Here is a 9,995-nt window from a genome sequence, read left to right as displayed (position 1 = left end):
TCTTTTTTCAGTGCCTCTAATGTGATCAATTATTTTTCTGTGAACTTCTGCCACTGATAATATTCTCCTGCCCTACCATGGCCACCACTGAAATCATACTGTTTGTTATAGCTGCATTGATATCTGTGCCTAATTTCCTAGTCACTCTGACATCTACATCATCCCAGCTATCCTGAGTATCTGATCTGCAGAGGGGAAGCATAAAACCCTCGCCACCTGTTCCTCCCACCTCACTGTCATCTCAGAGTTTAATTTATCAGTTTTGTCTATTTATCTTATCCCACCTCAACATACTCCCAGGAGCAAAGTAAAATCATGTTTGTGTTGTAGACGGCTGTGACCCCAATGCTGAACCCCATCATTTTCAGTCTAAGGACCTAGAAGGTAAAGAATGCATTGGGGAAAGTCATGGGGAAGTAGCTGATGTGAGCCCCTGATGTATTACTCACAGCAGGTTACCAGATGGAGGAGACTCTAGAAGAGATCCAGGAAGTGACAGAGCTCAAAATGATCAATACAGATAGAGCCCCTTCTACTCCTCATTCTGGAGAAAGAACTAACATAAAAGGAAATAATCAAGCTACCTGTGCGGTTTGTACCAATAACCAAACCTAAACCGCATGGATTTGAACCTGCATTCTCTGTAGATAATAGAGATGTGAATCGTGTCCTCGATCGTCTTAACGATCGATTTCGGCTGGGAGGGGGAGGGAATCGTATCGTCGCCGTTTGGGTGTTTAGAGTATCGTGAAAATCATTAAAATCGTGAACTGGCACACTAAAACCCCCTAAAACCCACCCCCGACCCTTTAAATTAAATCCCCCACCCTCCCGAACCCCCCCCCAAATACCTTAAATTACCTGGGGGTCCAGCGGCGGTCCGTAGCTAAATCGGGGGAAGGGGGAGGGCAGGAAAACCGGCACACTAAAACACCCTAAAACCCACCCCCGACCCTTTAAATTAAATCCCCCACCCTCCCGAACCCCCCCCCCCCAATGACTTAAATAACCTGGGTGTCCAGCGGCGGTCCGGAACGGCAGCGGTCCGGAACGGGCTCCTGCTATTGAATCTTGTTGTCTTCAGCCGGCGCCATTTTCCAAAATGGCGCCGAAAAATGGCGGCGGCCATAGAGCAACATGATTCCACGGCAGGAGGTCCTTCCGGACCCCCGCTGGACTTTTGGCAAGTCTTGTGGGGGTCAGGAGGCCCCCCCAAGCTGGCCAAAAGTTCCTGGAGGTCCAGCGGGGGTCAGGGAGCGATTTCCCGCCGCGAATCATTTTCCGTACGGAAAATGGCGCCGGTCATACACGTATGGCCGGCGCCATTTTCCGTACAGAAAATGGCGCCGGCAGGAGATCGACTGCAGGAGGTTGTTCAGCGAGGCGCCGGAACCCTCGCTGAACGACCTCCTGCAGTCGATCTCCTGCCGGCGCCATTTTCCGTACGGAAAACGATTTGCGGCGGGAAATCGCTCCCTGACCCCCGCTGGACCTCCAGGAACTTTTGGCCAGCTTGGGGGGGGCCTCCTGACCCCCACAAGACTTGCCAAAAGTCCAGCGGGGGTCCGGAAGGACCTCCTGCCGTGGAATCGTGTTGCTCTATGGCCGCCGCCATTTTTCGGTGCCATTTTGGAAAATGGCGCCGGCTGAAGACAACAAGATTCAATAGCAGGAGCCCGTTACGGACCTCTGCCGTTACGGACCGCCGCTGGACACCCAGGTTATTTAAGTCATTTGGGGGGGGTTCGGGAGGGTGGGGGATTTAATTTAAAGGGTCGGGGGTGGGTTTTAGGGGGTTTTAGTGTTCCGGCTCACGATTCTAACGATTTATAACGATAAATCGTTAGAATCTCTATTGTATTGTGTTCCATAACGGTTTAAGACGATATTAAAATTATCGGACGATAATTTTAATCGTCGAAAAACGATTCACATCCCTAATATCCAGCAGGAAACCGTGCACCGGAGATCGCCTCAGTGAATACTTCACCAAAGAACTAGAGCATCTGGACCTATCGGACGCCAACGCGGCCACGTCATCATGGATCAACATCACCAACAAGACTGCAGATCAAGCGTGCCCCATGATGACAAAATCACATAATCCAGAAAAAGACAACAGGAAACCATGGTTCACTCAGGAACTGAAAGCACGCAAACAGTAACTCAGAAGCAAGGAAAACAAATGGCGGAAAAGCCCCTCTAAGACAGCCCTACTTACCTTTAAAGAGTGCCTAAACGCATATAGAAAAGACATCAACAAAACCAAGAAAGAATTCTTCTCCAAAAAGATACACCACTTCATATTCGACTCAAGAGCACTTTTCTCTTACGTATCAGCCCTCACTAAACCATCCACACCCATTATACCAGATGATCAAGCGCTCAACAAAGCCAACGAACTGGCTGACTTCTTTGACAAAAAAATCTCCACTCTTGTCACCCCCCTCAAGGTTCCCTCACCGCACTCTAATCACTCAGCTTCCTACAGTACCCAACCATCGGACCCATCCAACCAACAACTTAATACTACCCAAGTCACACTCGATACATTCGAACCTACATCCACCAAAGAAATAGAAAACATCCTCAAGAAGATCAAGCCTTCATCCCATCCTTTGGATCACATCCCCTCCAATCTGCTGAGCTCCATCCCCAACATCATTGCCAAACCAGTGGCAGACATCATCAACTGCTCCCTCACTGAAGGCCATGTCCCTAATCAACTCAAGCTGGCAATGCTCAAGCCTCTCCTCAAAAAACCTAACCTTCCCACTACTGACCCAGCCAACTTCAGACCTATAGCAAACCTACCAATGATCGCCAAAATTATGGAGAAAATTGTAAATAGACAACTTTCAGAATTCCTCGATGATAACAACATCCTCACCACAAACCAATTCGGTTTCCGTAAAACCCGGAACACCGAATCCCTACTAGCTTCACTATCAGACACCATTATATTCAATCTGGAAAAAGGTCAACCCTGCCTCCTCGCTCTACTGGATCTATCCGCAGCATTTGATACAGTGAGCCACACATGCCTACTTCAGCGTCTTTCAGATATAGGCATTACAGGATCAGCGTTCAAATGGTTCAAATCATTTCTAGATAACAGGTTCTACAAGGTCAAAGTGAACAACAAAGAGTTTCACCCCATAGAATCCAAGATGGGAGTACCGCAAGGATCCTCACTGTCACCCACACTTTTCAATATCTATCTTCTCCCACTCTGTCACCTACTTACCAATCTCAAGCTAACACATTTCCTTTATGCGGATGACATTCAAATACTCATTCCTATAGCTGAATCTCTACACATAACTATGGCATACTGGAATAAATGCCTCACAACAATCAATAACCTACTCGCCAGCCTCAACCTGGTACTAAACACGAACAAAACAGAAATACTACTCATAGCTCCTGAAAATCACTCTCCACCCATCGCTCCAACGGCTAGCCAAGGTCCAGTCACTTCTTCCGCCCCACAAGTAAGAGACCTGGGTGTACTGCTGGACAACAGATTCAACCTCAACAAGTTCGTAAATAACACCACGAAAGAATGCTTCTTTAAATTGCAGACACTAAAGAAACTAAAACCACTACTAAACTACAGAGACTTCCGCCTGGTCCTACAGGCCATCATACTCCCAAAACTGGACTACTGCAATTCTCTCCTTCTGGGCCTTCCCACCTGCACCACCAAACCACTCCAGATGGTAATGAACGCCACGGCCAGAATTCTCTCAAACACCAAAAAAAGGGAACATATCACCCTCATCCTTCAGCAGCTCCATTGGCTACCGATTAAATACAGGATTCACTTTAAAACCATTATGATGATACACAAAGCCCTTCACAACATCGCGCCTCTCAACTTAACTTACCAACTCCAACTACACACTTCCAAGAAACCAACCAGAAGCGCATACAAGAACCTGCTAATCACCCAGCCAGCAAAAACCTCACTAAGGAAACGCGCAATATCCACAGCGGGCCCCACACTCTGGAATTCACTCCCTCCCGACCTTCGCCTTGAATCCTGCCATAATACATTCAAAAAGAAACTAAAGACTTGGTTCTTCACACAAGCTTTCCCGGAGAACTAAGAGCAGGATGAGCTAATACTATATCAGTTTAGCCTTTGACCAGATCCACTTGTTGTCCATAAGTTCTGGAAGAGCTCATCATTGAATCTTAATCAACCCCGATTGTTTACTGTAATCTCCTCTAATCTCCTCTAATCTTTATGTTATCTGTTAAAATGTTAAATGTATTTATAATGTTATTTACAATGTTATTTGTAAGCCGCCCACGTGGCGACAGTTTTATTTCACTGTACACCGGTGTGATATGTATTTTATACAGGAACGTCGGTTTATAAAAACTAAAAATAAATAAATAAATAGAATTTTCCACTGGAAATCTTGAGCATAGCTCTGATTATTAAAATTATGCAGGATCCCTTCCTTCACCTCTCCCCAGGAAAGTCTCCAAACAATGCAGGCAAAATATCTTGCTTGGAGGTTGGGTAATTTTTAAAGTCCCCATTTCCATCAATAACATTTGGTACAAAGTCAGTGCCGCAAATCATGCACGGGGATTTCTAAATGAAGTCTCCATGCGTTGTCTGCCATGTTCACCCTTCACCCCTTCTCTTGCCCTGCCAGTTTGTGGCAGAGGAGACAGCACCTCCACTGAATCAGCTTGGACACTTTTACCCACAGAAGGGAGAGGGTGGGCAATTTTCAACTGAAGAATTTACCCTGGTCCTATTATCCTTTTAAAGTAACATTTAGATGGATTTATAAATGTTTCCCTTACAACACTGTAAACCTGGCTTTAAGAAGTTTATTTTGTTGGTTCACACAAGTCTGACTGTGGAAATGTGAGTGATACCTGTGAGTAACCAATCAGGAGCTGCTTTGCCTCCCATAATAAATATGGAGGAGAAATAGCATCGTCTGAGCTGGGTCTTGACCGTAGAGTGCATAAATAAATAATTGGGGATTAAAAATAAAAGAAGAAGACATAAAGGGTGTCCAGAGCAGAGCTTGTGTTTGAACTTGAAGATGGGAGCTGGAGGGATCTGAGAGAAGCAGCACCAGGAGGTAGCACAAAGTGAGAAGCCCTGCCCGTCCAGGAGAGAAAGAGAATGAAGTTTCCCTCTCTGAAATCCTTGCTTAGAGGAAGGAGATCTGTTACAACTCCATGCTTGAATATCTGAGGGTCACAGGGGAAGTGCTCAGATCCACTGATTAGTCACACTGAGTCTGTCACACACTCACACACACACACACACACACACACATATACACACACACACATACACACACACACACACACACATACACACATATACACACATATACACATACACGCATACACACACACACATACACACGCACACACATACACACACACACACACACATACACACACACCCCTAGCAAAATCAGCTCACAGCACCAAAAAGGTTGCAAGCTATGAACACTCTCCCTCGCCGCTGTGGGGTAAAACCACAGGAGTGGAATTGACTTCCAGAAGTGAGTAATACTGACCAATGTGTCAGAGATTGCCCAGGGACAGAGAGAAGTGAATTGTTGCAGTCAAGGGAAAGTTTCTAGGCAGGACATCCATCCCATTCATTTCCAAAGGAACTGACATTTTATGACTGGTCTTCCTAACACTCAGATCTGTTTTATCTTCACTTCTAAAATGGATTTTTCTGGCTTTTTTTTCCATATTTCTCTTGTGGACATACCACACATTTAGGGACGGTCAGGAAATACTTTAGTTATGTGGTCGTTCGTAGGGAAAGTAACTTTCAGCCTGAAATTTCAAAGCAGACTTATTCCTATAAAAAAATGAATGGGTACGTGTGGAATCCCATGCAGCATATACACGCACACATTTACACATTTATAAATCTAATCACACATATTCACATCTACTAACATTGAAAGTATGTGAGCAAATGCTATCCCCAGCCACAACTCTGCCTCACCTCAGAGCGCCTCTTAGCTGTGTGCAATAAAAGTACACCACAAAGTACACTGCACAGGGGCTGAGGAGAGCAAAAACTCCCCCTGCTGTCCCCACGATGCTGAGGTCTAGGAGGGAGAGCCAAGCAGTTTTCAGGCTCTTTCCTGTAGCCACCCATTTTTTAGGCCCCTAAATCTAGGCCCTTAGTGAAAGTGGGGACCTAAACTTGGGACTCAGCTCTAGTCAGTTTCAAAGAGGCAAATTTAGAGGCATAATTCCCAATGTTAAAAACTGAAGATTTCCGAAAATTGGCCTTTCACTAAGGTGGGTGATGTGCAGTGGGAGAAAATAAAAACACGAGGCAACTAGATGTAGGGGGTGTCCATTTCCTGCCCCTTGCAAGCTTGCAGAATGTGGCTTCAGCTGATCTGAATGTCCTCAGCACATCAGAGGCCTTGCCAGACCTGTCTGTGATGATGTAAGAAAAGAGGCAATGAGGTAAGGAAGAGCATCGCTCCCTACTGGGAGGGTGGAACCAGGGTATAAAGCCCCCTGTTCCCTCGTGATCTGAATGTCCTCAGCACATCAGAGGCTTTGCCAGACCTGTCTGTGATGATGTAAGAAAAGAAGCAATGAGGTAAGGAAAAGCATCACTCCCTACTGGGAGGGTGGAACCAGGGTATAAAGCCCCCTGTTCCCACGTGAGCAGGAGGATTTGGAGTTGAGGAGTCCTGGTGTGGTTAGAGCCAGCTATCCCAGTATTGCTCCACAGCACATCCTTTTCCCAAAGAAGGTAGCAGAGAAGTGGAGGTGTAAGAGACGTGTTTCAGGGGAAGCTCCTGACAGTGCAGAGGAGAGAGAGTCGTATCTTGCCTGGTGTCTGGACTGAGGGTCTACTGGTACCAAAGGAAAGAGCCATCCACCTGGAAGGGATTCATCAGTTAATTCCAAATTCAAACAAGCCTCTAGAAATGTCCTGAAATGACAATATCATATAATTACTATATATAAAGAGGAACTATATTATCTCTCTGTTGTATATGTGTGTCCAGCAAAATGTAAATCATGAAAACAGAATTGCACTTTTGTTCAATTAACATCACACCATTTTATTCATTTTATTTTTATTTTTAACACGTAATAACCTTAATTCCTTTTTTTTAAATTTTATATAATATCCAGTCTCTTCATCAGTTTTGTTCAGTTATCACCACACCATTTTATTATTTTTATATTTATTTTTAACTTGTAGCTTTAATTCCTTTTTTTTTTTTTTTTAATGTATGTAACATCCAGTCTCTTGATCAGTTTTTTCAGTCTCTCAATATACTTAAAGAAGGTGGCTCATTATATTAGCTCCAAATGGAGAAAATCTCTCCTATATAATTACTGTACCACTCTCTTGTTGCACCCAACAACGCCAGCGTTTCGGCAGAGCTTCGCCTGCTTTGACAATGGCGGCTCAGGACTGAACTCTCTCCATCAGTCCTAATTGTCTCTCAAGCCCCTGCAGCAGTTTAATGAGTCACCCTCTTTAAGTACACTGAGAGACTGAAAAAACTGATCAAGACACTGAATATTATATAACATTTTTTTAAAAAGTAATTAAGGTTATTACGTGTTAAAAATAAAAATAAAAGGAATAAAATGGTGTGATGTTAATTGAACAAAAGTGCAATCCTGCTTTCATGATGTACACCCTACCAGACACACATATACACCAATCTTCTATCTATATAAATAAAAATGTAAATGTTTGTTTGTTCAAAATCTTAAATCTCCGAAGGTTCTTCACCGATTGCTTTGAAATTTTGACACAGTGTTGTATTCAAATACTCGGGTGTTTTTATATATTATATAGATGTCACACCTGTGAAAGGTAAAAACATGCTTTTTTGGAAAAAGTGCCATCTGTTGGACGTAAAAGCAACACACGCTATCTACAATATAAATGGGCTCTGACCGACGGACCACAAATGAGCAGTAGAGAGCAGCTCTACCGCCCATGTGCAGACCATAGAGCATTGTGCTACGTGCTGGGTGTCACAGAGGGGAAGAGGAAAGGGCAGATGAGTCGCCGCTCTAAGAAATGGCTCAGCCCGTTCCTCCGCCACTGGGGAAGGGGGGAGGGAGTAGGGACTGCCGGACAGTTACATACAGGAGGAAAAAAGGGTAGAAGAGTCACCGAGCCAGTCTGTCCATCGCCAGGGAAGGGGGGGGGGGGGGGGGGGGAGGGAGTTGGGACGACCGGAGCAGAGCAAATGCAGTAGAAAGTGGTTGTGAAGATATCATTAGCAGCTGCAGCCTGCAGCAGTCAAAGTGCAAAGAGCTGAACAGAGAATAGCTTGCCCTCCCCCCGCCCCCGCAGATAAGGAGAAGCCAAGTAAATATCCCGCAACTGGGGGGGGGGGGGAGGAAGACAGTGCTGTCAAGCCGCCCGTGGGTCTCAGCCACCAAGGGAAGAGTTTACATGGGCATCGCTCCACCACCACTCCCAGCAAAGCTAGAGTCGGCAAACTGGACAATATATCTGCACAGACAATGAAACAACAAAATATATTGTATACCCACAAGCATTGTGAAATTTAACATATTAGAAATGTGTGCTTTCTCTTTTCTTTCTTTTCCATTTAACCAGACTGAGCCACTCAGCCCGTTCCTCTGCCACTGGGGAAGGGGGGAGGGAGTAGGGAATGCCGGACAGTTAAACACAGGAGGAGGAAAAGGTAGAAGAGTTGCCGAGCCAGTACGTCCACTGCCAGGGAAGGGGGGAAGGAGTTGGGATGGCCATAGCAGAGCAAATCCAGTAGAAAGCAGCTGTGAAGAGATCACAAGCAGCTGCAGCCTGCAGCAGCCAAAGTGCAAAGAGCTGAACAGAGAACAGCTCGCCCTCCTCCCCCGCCCCCTGAGTCCCTCAGATAAGGAGAAGCCAAGTAAATATCCCACAACTGGGGGGGAGGGGGGGGAGGCAGTGCTATCAAGCCACCCATGGGTTTCAGCCTCCACGGGAAGAGTTTACATGGGCATCGCTCCACCCCCACTCCCAGCAAAGCTAGAGTCGGCAAACCAGACAATCTCTATATCTGCACAGACAATGGAACAACAAAAAATATTGTATACCCACAAGCATTGTGAAATTAAACATATTACAAATGTGTACTTTCTCTTTTCTTTCTTTTCCATTTAACCAGACTGAGCCACTGCAACGTGTGGCCGGGTACAGCTAGTGAGTTAATATATTTCCTCTTTATATATATATAGATTCATCAGTGTCAATGAAAGTGAAGATCACATTCATCAATGATCCTACTATTACAAGTCATAGACTACCCAAAATAGGAGAAGAAATGCAGCTACTCAGATACTAGGAGGACTCAGGGAGGAAACTGGTGCATGCCCCAAAGAGCTAACCTTTTGGAGGAAAAAAGAAAGAGACTGTGATTTTTTTTTAAACTTTTGGACTCTTTTGCCATATTGATGCACTGCCCATGTATTAGGGGGGATTTATGAATTTCCACCAATTTTTCTAATAAAGACTTTAATTTCAACAACATCCTTTGAAGTGATCACTGGAGAGTCTGGCTGGTATGAAAGAAAAACTGCCATGGCCCTTGAAACTTGTGACTTCCCGTCTGTGTGAGAACCCAAGGGGCCTTATGTGGCACATGGCCTTCTCTATATGGCCCCCCTGCCCAGGTCCAGAACAGGATAGTCGCTACATAAATGAAATTATGTATTGTTTGTATGATTATCTATAATATGATCTGCTTGATATGAAGGGGGCATTTTGTTTGCCAGGAAGGTAATTTATAACAAAGATCAACATGAGCCCATTAAAATAGCTGGGTTCAAATGTCTATTCCTGCTCCTGCTGCTTCTTTAAACTGTAATTTTTCAGGAGATGGGCCCAGAAAAAAGGCTAATTAGAAAAACATGCTGTGTAACTAGGTTTATACTGACTCAACAGGAAATAAAATAGCTTCCTCCATCTTAGCCTCCCACAAGCA

This window comes from Rhinatrema bivittatum, chromosome 16, assembly GCF_901001135.1.
Source record: "Rhinatrema bivittatum chromosome 16, aRhiBiv1.1, whole genome shotgun sequence".
Classification (NCBI taxonomy): Eukaryota; Metazoa; Chordata; class Amphibia; order Gymnophiona; family Rhinatrematidae; genus Rhinatrema; species Rhinatrema bivittatum.
This window is presented reverse-complemented; position numbering follows the sequence as displayed.